General features: G+C 39.4%; 1 protein-coding gene across 1 annotated transcript in view; it reads right to left on the reverse strand.

Annotated features, from left to right (window-relative positions):
- Window positions 1–22,033, reverse strand: part of LOC149253837 (maltose excess protein 1-like, chloroplastic) — a 77,049-nt gene that overhangs the window by 13,433 nt on the left and 41,583 nt on the right. The window lies entirely within an intron of this gene.

Raw genomic sequence — 22,033 nt, forward strand, 5'->3', positions numbered from 1 at the left:
TATGTATTCTTCGGCCTCTTGCTGAGCTGGCCCTCACTGCAACTCATCACTTGTTCGATTTCCTCAACAAACCACGCCCCAGAAAATCGAACTGACTGATCTCTCTTGGTGCCTTGGTGTGTCTCCAACTGACCCTCAAGCCTCCTCTTATACTTTTCATGTTGACGATTCAACGGCCGAGATTAAGTCCCTAATCAACGGCTAAGATTAGATCTGGCTTGATCCTCGTTATTTAGAACTTTCTCACCCATATTATATTAATACACATTAATATTTTAATTTTCCTAAGTTTAGACTTAGGGTTTCATTAAAAATATTAATTATTTTAATATCTCTCCATCCAGGTGGAATTTCCCCAAACGATTTATGGGTCTTGGAGATCTCATGTGCCTTAGCCTCTCCACCAATTTTCATGGCTAGAGCACATCCGATGCTACCAAAAATCAACAGGAAGATTGGCTTATCATTCATTGGAGGCAAGATTTTGTCTGTGATCAGGTCAAAGGCTGCTATGTGGTCAATATCCAGAGGGCTACATACATTTCTTATGACTGATATAAACAAACCAGAACGCTGATCTCTTGAGGAATACCATTGCTGAAGCGAAATACTCAGGTTCCTCTCACCTTTATGCATTATAATCTCTGTTCTAAGTTAATAGGTTGGTTGACTATAATCAGATCTTTCTTTCAGAGTGAGAGTTCGCATTATAAACATCTCCATTATATTGCATCAGTCATCACTTAATTGTCCATTCATGCCCATTAAGTAGATGTCTCACCTATGTTTATCAAATGTTTGAGGAAATTATTGTGCACCAATTATTTGTAGAGAATTGTTTGTTGCCATATCAGTGCATGTAGGTGGGGAGCGGGAGGGGAGGCGGGGTTGCAGTCTGAAAGAGGTATGTCAGGCTAAGCCTTGTAACTCTTCCATGTACTCGGTATAAAGCATTATAGCTGACATAATTATCAACTTTATACATTGATCATTATTACATTGAAAATGGATGATTGGGAAGCCATACTAAATACCTTCAATAGTTTAAAAGAGAGTTTGAACCAACAACAATCCAAGGCATCATGTGATTCAATGAATCAATGGACTGCAATTTGGACCAAAGAGCAAAACAAAACAGCAGACCCATCTCAAAAGGGGTCTATACCATTCTTCAGAAAGAACAACCAAGAGATGTGCAGAAGGGACAAGAAATAGGGCACAAAATCTTTACACTTGGGACAGATTTGAAACACATGAGGGTCACAGTGAAAGCCCTTTTCAAACTAGATGAACTGGATGCACTCCTTTCCGAAGTAAACCAACTGGATGCACTCCTTTCTGAAGGAAACCAGTTAGAGGGGAAGAAGTTGATGTGGGCTTTGAAACCTGCCATGCTAGCTTTAATACAGCCCAAGTTTTTGGAGTACCCTTGTGAAGGGGTCACACTTCCAGTTGCCTCTTGTCTTAGTAGCATCATGATGTTGACCACCCCTATAGCTCCTTACAATGATGATGTTATGAGGAGAGTCTTCAAGCTGATGGTAGAAACCTTGCAAGACTTGGATAACTCCGTGGGTCTTACATTTGGGAAGAAGCTTCAGGTTTTGGAAATTATGGCCATGACTAGGACTTATGAAATCATGTTTGATCTAGAGTGTGATGACTTGATCTTGCAAATGTTCCAATGCTTTTTCAGCATTAGGAGACATCATCCTGACTCAGTCAAAACACACATGCAGTCCATCTTGTCATCATGTATGAGAGGTCGTGATGCCATTTGTCGAGAATTGCAGTCTTGATTGTTGTCTGTTTGGAGGAGAGAACAACTAGTCTCACCTGCTGCTTATGAACTAGCTGAAAGGTTGGTTGAGCATAACATTGGGTTGTTCAGAAGACAGTTGACTAGGGAGGAGTTGCTTAGGTTTGGTGGATCATGCAGCAAGAATGAACTGAGGAGGAAGAGACATTGCTTCATCTGCAAAGGACCTTGGGGACCTGACCACTCATGCTTGAGTGACACTAAGGAGATGACAGAGGTAGAGTTGGAGGAGATCTCTTCTGACTTTCAGGGTGAGGATTCTTCTTTGGACGAGTCCATGGGTTCATACGAGGATGCCTCTAAGGAGCATGAGTCATGTGGAGTTGTTGACAGCAAACCAAATTTATATTCTGGTGTGTATGGTGAGCGATCAGTAGTCCCTATGGTAGACATTCAGGATGATGAGTCACTAGTGATGATTCAGCATGAGCAGCATATGGTGGAGCATGAGTCAGCTGAGGAGGATGATGTGCACAATATGCATGATGAGCCTTTTGGGGAGAGCCAGTTGGAGGTTCATATTGAGCCCGTGATGGAGGAGGATGAGCAGCCACCCTTGGGGTCAACCATTGATGAGGAGCAGACAGATGTACAGACAGCTAGCAAGGTGGCAGTATTTGCAGACACTTGTCCTCAGGAGGTGTTGGAGGCTGACAGGGTAGTTTTGCAGGAGGCTAGTAGACGACAGAAGCATGGAGTTTTCGATCAGAGGAGGGAGGAGCTGTTGGAGATGGTGGTGCATCCATCTTTGGGCCGACCCACTGATGAGGTGCGGGTAGATGCACAGGCAGCTAGCAGAGCTACAGTACTTTCAGGGAGAATCCCTCTCCAGGAGTACATAGATAGAGCTTACAGCACAGTTTAGCCACTTGTACCCATGGCAGGGTTTTCACGATGGATATTGTTCACTAACCAGGCCGGGTTGTGTGAGTGGGGCACGGTGCAGCATAGGGGACTTATCACATATACAGGTGCCTATGCATTTGATCCTTCCCACATGATGGATTGGCAAGAGATCATGAGTTGGTATCCTTTTGATGGAGTATCATCCTTAGTCCAGGGCACAGTACAACAGGAGCCCTTAGATGAGAGGGTTACTACATGTTTCAGTGGGTAGTGGGATGTGGACCAACAGTTCATCAGTATTTCAGTAGCACTAGCCCAGCATCAGCCAATGTTTTAAAACTCCGACTCCGACTCCGACTCGGCCGAGGATCGACTCCGACTCCGACTCCGAAACGGTAATGACTCGGCCGGCTCGATTTCAATGACTCGGTCGTTGTAAAAAATACATTAAATATTTATTTATTTTATTAAAAAAATAATTTTAAATATTTTAAACATAATTTTAAAGATTTTCATTCATGTTTCCAAACACACAGCATTATAATATAGATGGAAGACAACATATGATCAAACTTCAAAGTAGGCTCACGAACCAATCCACTATATCAAAATGGTACCCAATGGCAATACATAGTCAACTGTCATACATGATCAAAGACTCAAAACAAAATACAAATAACCAAGGAGGCTAGAAATGGCCTCTACAACAAAAGTAAACTGTGATGGTGACCAGACTGCAATACTAGTACTACTGGCTAGTAGCTACTGCCAGAGGAGCCAAGATCATCTCGACCAATCTCTGGATCATCATCATCAGAGTCAGACAGGGGGCCCCATGGCTCCTCCTCATCATCATCGTCTCCAACTGCAACTGTAGAAGTGGTACCAGTACCATTAGCAGGCTGTGTAGCAGATGCAAGCTGAGATAGAGTAGATATGCGGCTGCGCTTCTGTCGTGGCTGAGCAGAGGAAGCACCTACAACTAGAGTCCTTGCTGGCTGTGAGACTGAGGCTGGTGGATTGGGATCTGCATTCAACTGAACAGGCTGAAGTTGAACAACAGGTTCAAGTTCAACTGATGTCTCCATATCTATATCTACATCAAGATCCTCATCAGGATCAAACTCTGGTGGACGACTCTCCACTACCCAATCTGATGTTGGATCAATGTCTTCCAACACAATGGGATCTGAATCAGGTCTTTTGTTCAGCAATTGGTTTCGTCTGAGCCGAAGGTTGTATTGGACATAAACTAGATCATTCAACCGTTTTTTATCCAAACAGTTTCTCTTCTTTGTGTGAATCCTCTCAAAGACAGACCAATTGCGCTCACACCCAGATGCACTGCAAGTTTGACTCAAAATACGAATTGCAAACCTTTGCAATTCAGGGCACTGGCCACCAAAGGCCTCCCACCATTGTGCTGCAAAAAACATAGGAGTGTAATGAATTATGAGTTAGATGAAGGCTGAAGCTCAACAAAATTACAAATTATATCTAACTTTCAAATTATAAATATTTAACAAACTTTAATAAAAAAAGTAAAACCATTAAGAAATTGAAAATTGAAATTTTTGTTTACCTGGCTCATCTGCTTCTCTTGCAATCTTTGCTAGGTTCTTCCCAAAGGTACCTGATGCATTGCTGAAGGATGTGACCTGTCGATGTATCTCCAGCTGATCAGACTCCGATGGGATCATGCGTTCAATGCAATCAACCAGTCCATCTCTGACCTCCCCCCTCAAAGCTCCTGACTCCTTAGCTTTATAATGATACCGTGGGTTCAAAAAATACCCAGCTGCATGTATAGGGCGATGGAGTTGATTGTTCCATCTTTCATCAATGATTGCCCAAATGGGCCCATACTTTGCCACTCTATCCTTGTATGCTGTCTTTATTTGCTCCTTTGCTTGATCCATAGCCTCATAAATGAAGCCCATAGCCAACCTTTCCCCATCCACCAACCGCAACACCTTAACTAGTGGCTCAGCAAGCTTCACAATCTCTGCTGCCTTTCTCCAAAAAGTTTCTTCATGGACTTTCCTTTTCAATTCTTTGCCTTCTGGTTTGTTAGACCAATTGCTTTGATTCCATTCATCACTGGAAAACATCTTTTGCAAGTTTCTATGTTGGGAAAGCATAGATTGCAATGTCAAAAAATGTGAAGCAAATCTAGTGATGGCAGGCCTAATAATATCCTTGCCTCCAGTGTGTTTCCTCATGAGACTCAAAACCAGTGTATGATTGTAGATAAATTTTGTTATGCTTTTGGCATGATCTACAGTGTTTTTGACCCAATCTAATTTTCCAGTATCCTCAAGCATGAGGTCTATGCAATGTGCAGCGCATGGGGTCCAAAAGATGGTCTTGTGTTTCTCCTCTAACAGTTTACCAACAAGAACATAGTTAGAGGCATTATCTGTGATGATTTGAACAACATTAGCCACCCCCACCTCCTGAACAACCTGATCCAATAGCTGAAACAACAAGTGGCCATCTTTTACCTTATCAGATGCATCAACTGATTTTAAAAACATGGTTCCCTGTGGGCAGAAGACAAGAAAGTTTATGATGGTACGGTTTCTTTGATCAGTCCATCCATCTGACATGATGGTACACCCTGTTCTTGCCCATGAGTCCCTGAACTCTTGCAAATACTCATTAATGGATTGAATTTCTTTCTGCAAACGAAACCCCCTTAGCTCATGCATAGTAGGGCCTTTGAAGCCTTTTCCAGCAGCATGTATGGCATCAAACATAGGCTCATAATATGGTGAACGAGCAGCATTAAAGGGGATATCAGCATCATACCACCATCTAGCTATGTACTCACAAGCAGTCTCCCTCAGTTCTTTCTTCCAATGGTCATCTAAAGTGGGCTGAATTTGACCTTTACTAACTTCAGGACCATGTGCATCTGATGGAGAGGAGGGAGTGAAATAACTTTTGATAGTCACATCACCCTTTTTCAAATTCATTCTACCCTTTCCCTTATCTTGAACAGAACCAAAAGAGGGAGGAACATAACGGAAAGGGTTGGATGCCTCAGTTTGAGGGATAGAGGAAGAACCCTCAAAATCATAGTGGGGGTTGGTAGCCATCATTTTTTGTATCTCCCTCTTCCTCCCAATTTCAACCTGTATCTCTTTTTGCCTAGCCTTATCTTCTTTAAATTTCTCAAAGCTGGCCAACAAATTCTTTCTAATCTCCCCAATTTCTGGTGAGATACATGGGGTAATTTGGCCTCTAATCCCTGCCAAGTGTTGTTTCAGCCTATTAATGCCCCCAGTACCTTCCTTAATTTTCCTATGGCAAAATTTGCAATGCATTTGACTATCAACCATTTCAACATATGCCCAAGCAGGATCTTTTGCTCTAGGTGCCATTTTTTTACTAGGAAAACAATCTGAAAATGAAAAAAAAAAACATTGATTCAATGTTCATTTATTTGACAAAAAACACTCTCTAAGCTTTCTTGATATGCACCTAAAATTTACTAAGCAAAAACGGATTTATAGAGGTGGAAAAAAATACCTCCAAGCACAAACTGCCTCCTCAAGCTTTCTCCAAGAATCAGCTCCTCAATGCTGCTCCAAATGGCTGCCCAAGAAGCTCCTCACTCCAGCTACAATGCTCCTCCAAGACTCCTCACTGCTGCTCCAAAACAAGCTCAAGAACTGCTCACTAATTCTCAAAGAAGACTCACTCAAATGCATAAGACTGTTGTGAGTGAATGAGAGCATTTGGGTGTCTTAAATAGGGTTTGGGAGGGGGAAATGGACCCCAAAAACATTTAGCATATTATTATAACAGTTTGGGATCCATAAACTTCATTAAACAATTCAAAAATACCAAAAAAATGAATATTTTATTGTGGTTTACGCGTGCCTGGCCGTTCCCTTGTGACTCGGCCGAGTCATATCGGAACCGGCCGGGTTGACCGAGTCACACATGACTCGGCCGAGTCATGTGTGACTCGGTCAACCAGACCGTTTCAAAGGCCGGGTCAATTCCCTCAGCAATAACTCGGTTCAACTCGGCCGTTTCGGTTTCGAAACGGCCGGTTTTTAAAACACTGGCATCAGCAGAGTGAGGTTGACCTCGGCCTATGCCAGAGGTTGGATTGGAGAGAGGTGATGAGTTGGTATTCGCTTGATGGAGCAGCAGTTATAGCCGGAGACAGAGCACAGTCCGAGCCATGGGACTTGGGCAATGATTGGCCATGGTGGCATTGGGATCCAGGGGGGTCTACTGGTAGCAGGTTGAGGCAAAGATGGGCATGGGATCTAGGTATTGAGGGATCCAGTCATGTTTGGATTGCTTGGAGGCATGACGTGGACCAATGGTTCATATGGGATCCTGGTATCAATTTGCAAATGCCTCTATAGTGGACAGGTGCGGATTGCTTGAGGGCAAGCAATCTTGGGGCGGGAGGATTTGTCATATCCCCATTTTTATTTTCCTCCATAGTACAGCCAGGGTGGATTTCTGGCACGGGATGGCCAGATCATGGGAGCAGGTTTATGTCATCAAGGGTTCTTAGGGAGTTTTGAGGAGTTTTTATGGGATTCGATGGCATTCACTTAGCATGTTCCATCACCCACATAGATTGTCTTTCGTTTCGTTTCATTCCGACAACTTTCAGAAAATTGCATTATTATGGGGCCTAACTTAATTAATTATGCTCGAGGTGGCATTTCGGGAGGCTTAATTGATGGAACACCTCAGTCTTATAGCTTGTTGGAACCGAAACGAGAATATCTACAGGATGGGATGCTGAGAAGTGGATTTCAGTGGTCGGAAAGAGTATGGTGGCCAATTTACCATTTTCCTACATTAAAAAGAATATTTTAATTGGAATAAAGAGGGAAAAGTGCTCCATGATTAAAATAATAATAAAATAGGAGGTTCTAGAGAGGTCCATTAGATTTATAAAAAGAGGAGGAGGCCATTAGGGGACATCTTGGATTTGTGATTTCTTCTTGTGGAGAGGTTTGAGAACTCGGTTCTCTACTTCAGTAGTAGCCCCAAGACAGAAACCCTCGGGTGATCTTGGTGAGAGTGGATGAAAACCCACCTCATCTCCTTGGTGGATTCAGCGAGAATTCACAAGTGCAATGATTGATTTCAATTCAGTTTTGGGAGGGTCAGTTTCAGCATCATAGCAGATCAGTTTTGGAGACCAAATTGTCTATCTCAACTATTTTAGCTATATCATCGTGTACACTCTTTCAGTCATTTATTATAATGCAAGCTGAGATTATTTCTGTTCATTGTGTTATTGAATTGCATGCACTCTACTTGTTATATTTTACATGGCAATCTTATGTTAATCGAATAGTAATTTTATGGTAAAATTTTTGGTTGAGTTAAATTTGTACATAATTAGCAAATTATCCTGTTTGGGACATTACACTTGCCTTTATAGTTTTAGTGGCAAATCTATTTTTAAGATTACTCCTAGTCTAAGTACAATTTTAGACTCAACTGCTACAAATAAGACACTCACATTTTTTTTTACTAAAGTGAATTACAATATAGAACTATTTTTCCAAAATTGGAATTAATTTTTGAAAATGACTTCTTCAATAATATCTCGAACTACTTCTTGCATGTTCACACTGAACACATGGGAAGTTCCTATCCGAGCTATAATTCTCAACACTCCCTCTTAACAAAGAAGGAATTCTACACCAATCCAAGTTTGGCTCTCAATGCCTCAAACTTCCATTTTGCCAAGGACTTGGTCAAAATATCAGCAACTAGCTGATATGTGGGTATATACTGGAGCTTCACTACTCCCTTCTAAATCAAGTCTCGAATGAAGTGATACCTAATCTCTATGTGCTTGGACTTGTCATGGAACAATAGATTCTCAAAAAGTTTGATACAACTTTGATTATCACAATAAATCACCGTAGGATCCAACTTCTAATTCAAATAAACCTGCAAGTAACATGCAAAGAAAAATGACCTCAAAACTCGTTGTACTAGCTACCATTTTCCTCTACTAAGCTAAGTGTCACAAAAGTTTGCTTCCTGCTAAATCAAGATATCACCATTGATTCCAAACTAAAACAACACCTTGAGGTGCTATTCCTGTCTGTTGCACTGTCTGCCCAATCTAAGTCTATATACCCCTACAACTTCATGTCACCATCTAAAAGATATCTCAAACCATACTCCATTGTGCCCCTCAAATACTTGAGCATATGTTTCATTGCTACCCAATGCTCTTGCCTCAGCGCCACCATGAACTGACTCAAAGTGTTCACTACAAAACATATATTGTCTGGTGTTAACCAAATACAGCAAAGAGCCTATCAGTTTCCTATACAAAGTGGGATCCACCAACTCTAGATCTAAAGTTGTCACCTTCTTCAAATTGGTGATCAGAGTGTGGCCATGGGGTTGCAGTCCTCCATCTGAAATCTCTTTTTACCTTGCCCAAGGAATATCTCCCCTGGTTTCTACCAAACCTCCAAATCCAAGATGTAATGCATCATGCCAATGTCCTTCATCTCAAACTCAGTGGCCAAAACTGCTTTCCACTCTGCAATGATCTTTTTTGCACCTGCAAGAAATAAGTCATCTACATACAATGCCAAAATAAGCATATTAGTCCCAACAAATATAAAGTACAAGTTCGGATCTGCTTCACTTTTGTTGAAGCCCATACTAAGCAAGTATCCATCGATCTTGGAATACCATGCTCTCGATATTTGCTTGAGCTCATATAAGGCCTTCTTAAACCTGTAAACATGGGACTCTTTTCCATGTACCTCAAAGCCCTGAAGTTGCTCTTTGTACACATTCCTCAATGATCTCATTTAGGAAAGTCATTTTCACATCCATTTGATGTATCCTCCATCCCATGACTGAGACAGTAGAAATAACAACACTAATGGAATTGTCCCTGAAAACTAACGTAAAAGTCTCCTCATAGTCCACTACCTCTTTCTAGGAGAACCCCCTCGCAACAAAGCTCGCCTTGAATTTCTCAATGCTACCATTTGCAGAATACTTGATCTTGTAGAGCCACCTTGAACTCACAATTGATTTACCCTTTGGTCTTGGAACTATGTCCCAAACATCATTCTTCATGATGGAGGTGTACTCTTCCACTATGACATCCCACCATACCTGTTGGTTTGTCATCTCCTGAAAATTAGAGGGCTCTAAATCAATGATCGTTGATGCCATATAGTTGGGAAACTTCTTTGACGGCCTACTCTCCTTGAATGTGCTCTTAGTAGTTTCAACATACTCTTGAGCATCCCTCAATATCTATAAGAACCATCAAGGTCTCCTGAAAGAACTAGTGGCTAATGTCTTCTCCTCCTCACCTAAGGTTGACTTCCTGGACTAGAAACTTCTTGTGTCTTGAGTGACCTTAGCTCAACCTTCAAAGCTTCCTACTACTCGTCTTTTGTCACAAGAATGATCTCATCGACTTCCTGAATAAAAATTCCTCAAACTTTACATACCTACATATTATTGTTTCCTCTATGCTGGAATAAAAATCTTGAAGGCCTTTGAAGTCTCACTATAACCCACAAATACACACTTCCCGCTAGAGAGCTCCAAGTACAAGTACATGAATATAAATTGGGCAACCAAAGATGTGAAAATTACTCATCTCTGCCTTCACACTAGTGAATGCCTCCTCTAGTATCTTGTCCTCGAAGATCTTGTGCAGACACCTATTTAAGATGTAGATCATTGTGTTACATGCCTCTCCCCAAAGAAACATGGGGAAGTCCTCATCATGGATCATGGCCCTATCAATCTCTATGATGGATCGATTCTTTTGCTCTGCGACCCCATTCTTTTGTAGGTTGTATGTAACTGTCAGCTCCCTCTTGATTTCTTCCTACTTGCAAAAATCCTTAAAAATCATTGGAGATATACTCACCCCCATTATCTATTCTCAAAACCTTGATGTTCTTTATTGTTTGGTTTTCAACAAGAGCTTTGAACTCTTGAAACCTGCTAAAGACTTCACGCTTCATCTTCAAGAAATAAATCTACATTTTACGAGAGCAATCATCAATAAAGGAAACATAGTACATACCTCCCAAAATTGATGTTATTGACATTGGTCCACAAACATCCGAATGAATCAAGTCTAGAATCTCCTTAGATCAATGCTCACTTCTTTGGAAAGTAGCCTTGCCATGCTTGGGTGCTAAAGCCTTCGGGTTCCTTTCAGGGGCCTATCTCCCTTTGTATTTGCTCTTCCACCCTTGGCTCCTTTAAGTCTCCCGCAACCATGAGCCTCAATGCATCGGAGCTCCTTTCATCGGAAATTCTTTGAATTTGAAATTAAACAAAGTTACGATGTCTCCCTCTCCCAATGAGATTTATAGCAATTGGGTGCTCGGCCTTGGTCCGCGCCCTTGGTTCTTTGAGTCCTCATGACCAAATGCCACTTAACATCGGAGCCCCTTCATCGAATCAGAACTTTTTATAAAACAATTTGACAAGAGTTACAAAAACTCCAACCTCCGAAAAACCGACCTCCGAAATGACATCACGCTAGCGTCATCATCTCCATGTGACACCTCACTAGTGGTGCCACGTGTCACCCAGATTTGTCCCATTAGGCCCTCAAAAGTGCCAAAACTGGCTGCCACGTGTCCACCACACGGCCACATCATGCTGACGTCATCTGCCTTGTCAGCTTCTCGAAGTCAATTATCTGTTGCCATGTGTCTTCGCAGTTGAGAGAGAAAGGGTCCTTGGGGTCCTCGATTTTACGATGATTTCCTTTGTATTTCTATTCTCTTCGCACTTTGGCGCTTATAACAGAATTCAATTTTTTAAAGAGTTACGAGATTTTGATCCCTGAAGTTACGAAATGATCGACCCTCCAAAATTTGGGTTCCGATGTGCCTTCCTTCCAACTGCCTACTCTGATATTCCATTTCAGGTCCACTTTTAAATAGACTGTCGAGGTCTCTAATGCTCCGACCTTCGATATCCCAAAGTCCCGATATCGGGTTCCGATAATCGGCTCTGAATTCCAGCTCTTGCCTTTTCAGCTCCCTTCTGAATTTTGACTCCCAAAATTTCTGTTCTTCCTTTGATTTCGGCCTCTGATTTTTGGCTTTCCCTTGTGGGCAACCAAGATTGCACCTATCCTCCTCTGTACCAAGGATGAAAGATGGGACCATTTGACCCAAATGAAAGATGGTATGACAGATAACAACAAAAAGAAAAAGGAAAATTTCTTGTAAAAGAAATTGACTTATTAAAGCATGGGTTTCATGCTTGGGTCAATGATTTTTAGGTCAAAGCCTCCATTGAAGGCTTCTAGGTTTTGTCATGAGTCAATAGAGTCATTGTCATTTTTATTAGACCTTTCTTGGGCTTTTGTAACATGTAAAAATAATTATTGTTGAGCCAAAAAGGTCATTTGTCACCTCCATACCAAGTCGGCCCTATCCTCATGAAGTCGGCCTGAATTAGGGCTATTCAATCCAGCAGAAAGGCTATATATAAAGGAAGCTCAACTCATTTGAATCACACATACAACAAGTTCGATCTACAAGAGAAAGAGGTAGAAAAGAAGAGCGAAGTTGAGGAGAGAGAAGAAGCTATAGAAGTCACGGATCGAATTTTTGGCATCTTTATCTCACACGTGCGTAGTTACTACACTGTTGTTGGGGCTGAGATTTCTGAATTTACTGTAGGTTCGAAATTTTGTAGCTGGGGGCCGAAATTCGGGATTGAAGTTACATCTAAGAAGCTAACGCTCGGAGACTTTGGCAAGGATCATTTACTGGAAGGAATGGCTGACTTAGTGAGTAAAGGAGGTCTTTGTCTAGGTCTAAAGGGTCTTGGTTTGTCTCATCTTGATTTGAATATACTAATGGAAGAGTTGGCCTGAGTTTCCCCTAGGTCGGGGTTTTTCCCTGGCTAAGTGCCTACATCTTGTGTCCCTTGTTGTGATCTTCATTGTTTGGCATATGTCTTGATGAATGGAACATAATAAATTGAAAGAAGAAATAATAAGAAGAAAAGAGAAATCATAAGAAAATGTCAAAGTCTAAGAGAAATATACCTAAAGATTTTAATCCATATGATGCCCTAGATTTCTCAACATGGTATCAAAGGTTGGTTTACTTGCATAAGGATAGGAAGAAGGTCACAAAGGGCTCCTAGACAAGCAAAGGAAACCAATCATCTAAGGTCGAGCTCCTAGAAGAAGAAGTTTTCTGGGCATAATTACAAGCCCTAGTTACAGTGATTAGGTCGCAGGTATATATAGGAAGAATGAGGTTTGTTGAAGAGCATATAAGCCCTATTTTGGAGCACCGAAGGGCTAGTCTAGCAGCCCATTCAAGGCCGAGCAATTTGTCAAGAGGAGCAAAGTACTATGCATAAGGAACAAGGTCTGAAATTATTGCCAAGAGATCTGAAAACTCTGTGATTCGAACATCAGAACACTGTGTATAGTGGTAGGTAACCGAATCTCATTTTTTAGAATTAAAAGAACCCTTGTAAAGCCAACGAGGGGATCTATTGATTATAAGAAAAGATCGAAATGCTTGGAGGGCTAATAGCATTGCTACAAGAGGAGCCAAGTCTCCTACTAAAGTCTTGGGCATAGGTATATTTCATAAAGAAGAAAGCTTGATTGAAGGGATCCGAAAAGTTTTGAACTCAAATACATTGTTTAGAGGAATTAAAACTTAGCCATTGTCATCTTGTAAGAAGGGTCGAGACCCATACTATAGACCTATGCACATAAAAATCATAGACTGAATTGCTTGGAGTTGGAGGTGCTCTAAGAATATCTTGGAGGATTATCATCAAGCTACAGTCACCTTGTTTAATTCGCATACATGTGGAGTGACAAAGAAGACAAAAACTTGTGGAGTTGTAGGTCTATTTCAAGGAACCGTAAAGAAAAGCAATCTTAGTCTCAAGGAAGGAAGAAGTCTACAACAATAAAAAACTTGTTTATCTTGCACTTATGGAAGAAGCTTTGAGGATCTTATCAAAAGAAAGGTAAGTATTGTTTCTCTCCTATATCTTCAGTTTGCAAGAAGGACAACAAATTCAATGGAAGGCAGAGGTAAGTAATTCTTGAGGTACGTATATCATGGTTCATTTGTTAAAAGGTTAATGTCTTAGGATTTAGTTGTTTATATGATCCTAGGATTTGCAATATTATATATAGGGAATGAGAATAATACACTTGAAAAACCTCATTCAGAAACCCTATCTTATAGTGTCTAGGATTTATAAGTAGTTCAAGTTATATGTCAATTCATGGCAACAATGAAATGGAATAATGTCTAGGTTTTGTACTTGAAATTCTAGGAACCAAGATCATAGTCTTGTACTTGCATACTTTTGATAGTGTTTGTCAAGAAAATTATTGCAAGAAAACTTGCAGAAAGTAACGATTGGATTCACAAGGAGTATCCAAAAGAAGACTTATAAGAAGTTTCAGACGGAGTCCTTCAATAAATAACCATGCAAGGTTTGTAAGAGCAACTCTAGGTATGTATAAAGTTTTGCATCAAACCAATATGATGATTCTTCATTTAAAATTTTCTTTACATTACTAACATCTTTATGTCTAGGATTTTGAATCATAAAGATTTATGTTAGGGTGATTAATCTTTAGATTGAATCTACCCTTGTTATACTATCTCTTGTAATTTCATCATTCTTGTGAAACCGTGACCTTTAGGGATTACTATAAAACCCTAACCTCTTGATGCTAAGGGTATGTCAATGTTTATTATGAAACCCTAGTCTATTTAGGGTTGTTGATAAAGTCTAAAACATATAATGAAATCCTATTCTCTTGATGCTTAGGGTTTTGGTAATATCGTGGTAAAAGCCCTAGTCCTTTAGGGTTTGTCTAGGTTGTATAAAGAAACTCTAGATTTTTAGGGTTTGGTGAATTAGGGTTTATCAACAAAACCCTTGTAATGGCTGAAGTAAGGATCTAGTAATGGAACCCTAAGTGTATATTCTTTCGTATGGTCGAAACCCTAGGTTGATCAAAATTGTTATCTAATTTTGGAATTTGATGTTTGCATTTAGGGTTTACAACATAGAAAGAAATTGATATAAGGAATGAAACCCTAGAGATGAAATGTTGGTATGCTAACCTGATTGTTGATATTCATGTTTTAAAAATCTAGGGTTTGTAACAAAGCCCTAGTAGAGATTGATATTCTAGGGCATGAGAAGTATATTGTTTTTTATTATTGATATGATTTAGTTTTGATGATGAAATCTAGGGTTTGCAACAAACACCAATAGAGTGTGATATATAATTCTAAAAAGCACATTGTTGAAACTTTGATTGAGTTGTTGATATCTAAGGCTTTATGTCTCGAAGATGGAGTCTAGGGGTTATGACAAAACCCTAGCAAGATGTTGAACTCTAATATATAAAAGATGTGACCCTTGTTGATCATGAACCTAACTAGGTTTAGGTTTTTGATGTCAAAAGCTTGAATGTTTTGATGCTTCCATTCTAATGACATGATTTTGATATAGTTGACTTCATGCTTTTGTATATTTGTATTTGGTTGTACTTGCTACTAAAGTTTTGCAAGTACATAATCTTCCAGATGTTTAAGATTTTCATAATTGAAGATGATAATAATGATAAGTATGATGAAGGAAGCTACAAGAATGATGATGATCAAGATCACCTTGATGCCATGAGAAAGAAATAAAGCCTTGAAAGGTTGAAGTTTCTCCAAAAGAAGGAAGATGTTGATCTCCCTAACTTGAGAGGGAGCTCCGTTAGAAGAAAGGGTATATCTCCCCAGTTAAGAGGGAGGACATAATATAACAGTCATAGTAAATACCTTGAAAGGATGAAACCAAAGAATGAATGGAAGTACTACAGATAGATTTGCAAACAAAAGACTTGAGAAGTACTGAGGCTGTATTTGGTGCTATTAGAGAAGTGAAAAAAGAAAGCTTCGGACAAGTTGTATTTGGATAACTTGATTGTTGATTTGGGGTAGCATCGGATGTGCTCTAGGCCTCAAATTTTGCAAGGAGGCTTGGGCACATGCATTCCAAAGAACCCAAAAAGTGTTTTCGGAAATTCCACCCAAAGACGATTTTATTAAAATAATTAATATTTTTAGAGTTCCTAAGTCTAAACTTAGGAAAATTAAAATATTAATGGGTATTAATCTAATTGTGGGTATAACTTCTAGAAGAAGACGAAGATCAAGCCAAAACGATCTGAGCCTTTGATTAGGAGTTAATCTAGGTCATTGGTTGTCCAACAGAAAGATATAAGAAGGGCCTTGAGGGTCATTTGGAAAATACACCGAGAGAGATCAAGAGATCCAATTTCTGAAGTGAGAAGTTCTTAGGAGGAAATTCTGATCGAGGAGATTTCTTGCAGTTGAGGGGCAGGGATAGTTGGGTTGGAGTATCTTCTTTGGAACCTCGAATACTCAGCAAAGAGGCAGAGAAGCACCAGTGGAGGCAGCGCAGACCCAGGAAGGACTGACGCTGGGCCAAGAGGGCCCACGCAGAGCCAGAAGGGCCAGCGCATAGGCAGAGTTGTCTTCCAGCAGAAGTCTAAAACTTTCCAGGGAGTTGCCGGATCAACCGGGAGGGTTGACGTCAGAGCTCCAGGAAGCAAGGAGACCCAGCGTAGAGCTGACGTAGAGCCTCAGAGAGCTCCACGTAGGCCCACGCAGTTACTGCGAAGGGGCAGCGTAGTTGTAGCCAGGGATAGTCAGTTTAGCTGTCGGATCAGCCGGGATTTGTCGGGTGTCTATTGTGTTGTATTTTCTTTCTTGCTCAGTATCTTGTTTCCGCTTATAATTTATTTAAGTGAAGTCTGCAGTAGTATTTACTTCGATATTTACTGTAGAACACAGTAACTTGTATGGATTAACAAGTAGGAGAAGTAACATCAGTTTGTTGCAGTAGGGATTCCTATTGAGGAATTTTCACATTGATTAGAATGATTAAGGACCCCGAAGGTTTGTTTACCTGTATATATATTTGAAGGTTTATGACTGATTGGGGTTGTGATTGTGCGCAATCTCTCCATAAAAATATTGAACGTTTGAAGCATGCTTGGAGTGGTGGATGGAGTGGTGGATATATATCCGATTTAGTTGATAAGGAGAGATGAAGAAACTTGTGGCAACAAGATGCTTGGGAGGACATATGGCCGACCTATGTGTTGATGTCTAGATCCCGAAGTAGGGAGGGTGGTGTTGGTCTTGGAGCTCCGGCCTTGGATACGCACCTAGATCCTTGGGTTGGTGTTAGAGCATAAAACCCTGGTGGTAGCTAGAGTGGCTAAAGCTTGAGTACACCTTAGTCCCACCCGATTAGATTACCTAGGTCAAATATCTAATCTATAGCATTGTGTGTGTTGTGACTCTTCATAGAGTATATCATTTGAGAACTTCCACGTACCTTTGTATATATGTAAGTATGAAAACCTCCCTAGTTAAGAGGGAGTGTTGAAGAATGTAACTATTGTCAGTCTTCATGAAAAGAAAATGAAATTTTATTGTAAAAGAAATTGACTTATTAAAGCATGGGTTTCATGCTTGGGTCAATGATTTTTAGGTCAAAGTCTCCATTGAAGGCTTCTAGGTTTTGTCATGAGTCAATAGAGTCATTGTCATTTTTATTAGACCCTTCTTGGGCTTTTGTATCATGTAAAAAGAATTATTTTTTAGTCAAAAAGGTCATTTGTCACCTCCACACCAAGTCGGCCCTGTCCTCATGAAGTCGGTCTGGATTAAGGCTATTGACCCAGTAGAAAGGCTATATATAAAGGTAGCTCGACTCATTTGAAGCACACATACAACAAGTTCGATCTACAAGAAAGAGAGGCAAAAAAGAAGAGAAAAGTTGAGGAGAGAGAAGGAAGAAGTTGTAGAAGTCAAGGATCGAGTTTTTGGGCATCTCTATCTCACACATGCGAAGTTACTGGACTGTTGTTGGGGCCAAAATTTCTGAATTTACTGCAGGACTGAAATTCTAGATTGAAGTTGCATCTAAGAAGTTGACACTCGGAGACTTTGGCAAGGGTCTACCACTGGGAGTAAGGGTTGACCTGGTGATTGTAGGAGGTCTTTGTCTAGGTCTAAAGGGTCTTTGGTTTGTCTCATCTTGATTTGAATATAGTAATGGAAGAGTTGGACTAGGTTTTCTCTTAGGTAGGAGTTTTTCCCTGGTTGAGTGCCTACATTTTGTGCCCCTTGTTGTGATCTTCATTGTTTGGCATTTGTAATGATGAATGGAACATAATAAATTGAAAGAAGAACTAATAGGAAGAAAAGAGCAATCAAAAGAAAATGTCAAAGTCTAAGAGAAATCTACATAAAGATTTTAATCCATATGATGCCTTAGATTTCTCAACACGAATATCTCCTTAGCATTGTTCTTTTCAAATATGTGAGGGATAAAGTGATCTTTAATAGCATCCATGATCATCCACTTGGCTTTGACCTCCTCCTTGTTGTGGGTTGCCAACTGCTGCAAATCTCTCAGTGGTGTCACCACATCTTTCATTATGTCCCAAAGATCATTCTCTTCTAATGAGAGAGCAACCCTAACCTTCCAAGATATAAAATTATAGGCACCATCCAATCTATCCTCAAACTTGAGACTAGGTGATGCCATCTATAATCTACACACAAACCGCTACTCTTCAATCTTTTAATCAAAGTAGCTCTAATACCATGTAAATTTTTCAAACCCTATATGATCGTTGTCCTATGCTTCTTTATTAAATAAATCAGATCTTGAATTTACTCAAAAATAGAAATGAAATTGAAAAAAAAATTGAGCATGTATCAATCACACAGGTAGCTAGAAAAAATATAGCACAAACATAAAACATGAAACACGAAATCTATCCTTCAAATCGGCTTTATCATTAATAACTCAAAACTTACAAGGACACCTAGAAAATGAGTTTTTTCTGCTTACTAAATGAAAAAAATGCAAAACAAGTTGCAAAACTTGCAATACGACTGTACGGAATTCACAATGTAGATAGATATGCACCCTGTAATGACCATTGGGATGCTCTTCTCAATGTTGCACTTTTTTCTCTTTTCTTGGATCTCCTTCTTCATATGCGGACGTGTTGCACTCATTTTTGTCAAAGTTCTGAGGAAGCAAATGTGACAATTTTTTCAAAGGGTCGAGATCGTCAAGACGTCGGTTTATTGAGTCATTGTAAACCCATTCTACAAATTCGTAATGTAAATGATGCTAGTAAGACCATGTATATATGTAACAACCTAGGTAAGCCTATTATTTTGGCAAAAATTTCATCCTAGGAGGTTTTTCGTCTCACTGATTCATCTGTGTTTCTAAACACGGATGGTCGGCAGAGTTTTTCCCTCCAACCTCACCCCAAAGTTAGGGTGGAATTTGTCGTCAAAGTCTTAGATGAGTCATAGTGTTTTAGTCGAGCCTTATGTAAAAGTGATTTGGAAATAATTTAAGCTAATTGGCTAAATTATTTTATTATAAGTCACTTGGTCTACTAGATCATATTATGTCGCAGAATTGGGTAATTAATTGAGGGTCTATAACGAACAGGTGTCCCTCTTTTGAGGGTTGAAAATGTAATCATCTTATGTAAAAAATATTTTAGTGCATGGTCCCTCATACTTAGACACCATGGCTAAAATATTAGAGGGTGGAAAAAATATTTAATCCCCTCAAGTGTCAATTAATTAATTTTTTTGGCAAAAATTAAATTAATCCTAAGCCAGAAAATTAATTAATTAGAGTCAAATTTAGAGTCTTAGAGAAATTAAATTCTCCAAGTGGAAAAATTCGTGGGTATCAAAGAAATTAATTTTTGGAGGTCCCCCACCAAGGGAATATTGGAAATTTCAAGAAAAATTGGACCCTTGGGCCTTGGTGGTTAAGTCAAAGTTAATTTTTTGAGGAAATTAGCTCAAAATAATTATTTTTGAGCTAATAAAAAATGGGTTAAATGAGAAATTCGAAAATTCTTCCAAAAAAAAAAAAATTCAACGGTGGAGATTAAAAGATGATCAAATATTTTTCGACGACCGAGATTATTTTGACGGGGATGAAGCCAACTAGTTGTTGGGCATTGGATAAACCAATGTTCCCCGTGTGTTTTGTGACATGGACTAACCGCCTCTCGTGGATCCTTATCTCTGGCAATGCGATCATTGACTAAAACCTGCGGGTTTTGGTTTAACAACAATCGTGATTCCCAACAAGTGGTATCAGAGCAAGGTTTCGATCCTGGGACCTGTATATCAAACTAGCTCGAGTCCTTTTTTTATTAATACGATTTTGAAGAATGGAACCGTCACAAATGAAAGAGAAGTCGACATGTAGATTGAGGCCGACTTATGTAGGTGGAGCCGATTTGTGAGTGGGAAGGCCGACTATATAAATATTTTTAAATCTTTGTGAATTAAAATATTTTGATGTCACATTTTTGTTTTGGCAGCCAACGAGAGGAATGAACCTTGTAAATATATATTTTAATTCCTTAATGTTTTTAAGATTTTTGTATAGGAGCTAGGAATTGGGATTTTAATAGTTTTGTATAGGAGCTAGGAATTGGGATTAGGGTTTTTAGAAATTAGGAAGCATAGGATTTTTAATAAGGTATATATCTAAGACATGATATATTGATGGATTAGGGTTAGGGTTTCATCAAGGAATTAGGGCAAAGGTTTTCTTTAGGACTAGGGTTAGGGTTTGCAAGAAATGCTCGTAGGGCTTTTTCATCAAGAGTAAGGATATCATATTAGGGCTTCAAGTGACCTTGATTCATAATATACATGAGGTTATGGCATCTAGGGTAACATTACGTATCACAAGAATTTGCCATCACAAACAATGCCATATTGACATCAATGACAACCTTGACTAACGTTTTCAACGGTGGAGATTAAAAGATAATCAAATATTTTTCGACGACCGAGATTTATTTTGACAGGGATGAAGCCAACTAGCCGTTATTTTTCCACTTGGAGGATTTATCTATAAATTAAGAGTCATTTGGTTTCAATCCATCTGGTTTTCGTTTATGTAACTCTAAAAAGCTTGTGTAAATTATTGTCCCGCTGGGAACGTTGGAATAATCATAATAAAGACTTTGGGGTGCAGTTCATGGTGTTTTTGATTTGATGATTTGTGGTATGTGTTGGGTACAAGCATTCCTATATTGTGCTTTATAATTGTTTATTGTTATTTCATTGTAGGTGATAGAAACATTCTATTGGTAAGTTGTGGGCTTATCTTAGGTGATCTGATTCACTAGGTGTTCTAACGATTTTTTTTTCAGAAATATATATAGTGTTTACAGGTTCCCCAGCCCTTGGAATGCAAGTTCACAAACTTTGGACAGAGGCTGACTGTGTTTGGACTCTAATTATTTTTATAGTGTTCTAACTTCGCTAAGGTTTTGGTTTCTAATTTATCCTTCGAAATACATATAGCAATTATCAAAGATTTATAAAAATTTAATTTCTCAAAATTCCTTCAAGCATTTTTCACATGTATATTTTGTAAAATAGATTTTTGTAAATAATTTATTTTCTAACATTTTTTTTACATTTGGGGTTTGGGGTTTTGAATTATTTCGAATTTTTGTATATATTGGGGTTTTGGGTTATTGTAATTTCATGTGCGTAGGTGAGATCAAGTGAAAAGAGTTGGATTAGAGCTAAATCTAGGCCCTTGGGGGTAAAATCTAGTCTCCAAATTTTTGCAGGGCCAGCCATTGAAGAAAATTTGCAGTAAATCTGAAGATTTGAAGCAAATTAATTTTGGAGCAAGGGTTTCGAAATTTTTTAGGGCCAAAAGGCCCAGCACCCTCCTCCAAGGCTAGCATCAACCTCTTCCCTTCCTTAGAAAATCAGAAAAGCAGAAAGATTTTCTTTCTGTTGATAGTTACTTGTGATATTCTTATGTTCTTATTAACTTTTTTGTGTTCTTCTTTTAACTTAGTTTATCAAGCAATTAACGATAACCATAACACAAAGATCAAAGACACTAGATGTAGGCAGACAGCCGGGGCAAAACCCCTATCTAGGGGGAAAACCATTCAACAACTCTTCCTTAATAGTTTCACGAGATAATCCAAGACTCTTGACCTAGACACAGACTTCCTCCACACCAAGTCAGTGCTTTCTTCCTTCTGTAGATGATAACCCTTTCAGCAACAACTTCAACCTAGCAACAACAACTGACAGCAGCAACTTCGACCTAGCAGCAGCAACTGGCAGTAGCAGCTTTGATGCAATTGTAGAGACTTCAAGAAATAGATGGCCCAAAACTTCGATCTTGACCTTCCCTACAATTCTCCTCCTCCTTTTCCAACTTCGCACTTTT

The sequence above is a fragment of the Pinus tabuliformis genome, chromosome 7, assembly GCF_031772625.1.
Source record: "Pinus tabuliformis cultivar Carrire ecotype Pingquan chromosome 7, CPIR1, whole genome shotgun sequence".
NCBI lineage: Eukaryota > Viridiplantae > Streptophyta > Pinopsida > Pinales > Pinaceae > Pinus > Pinus tabuliformis.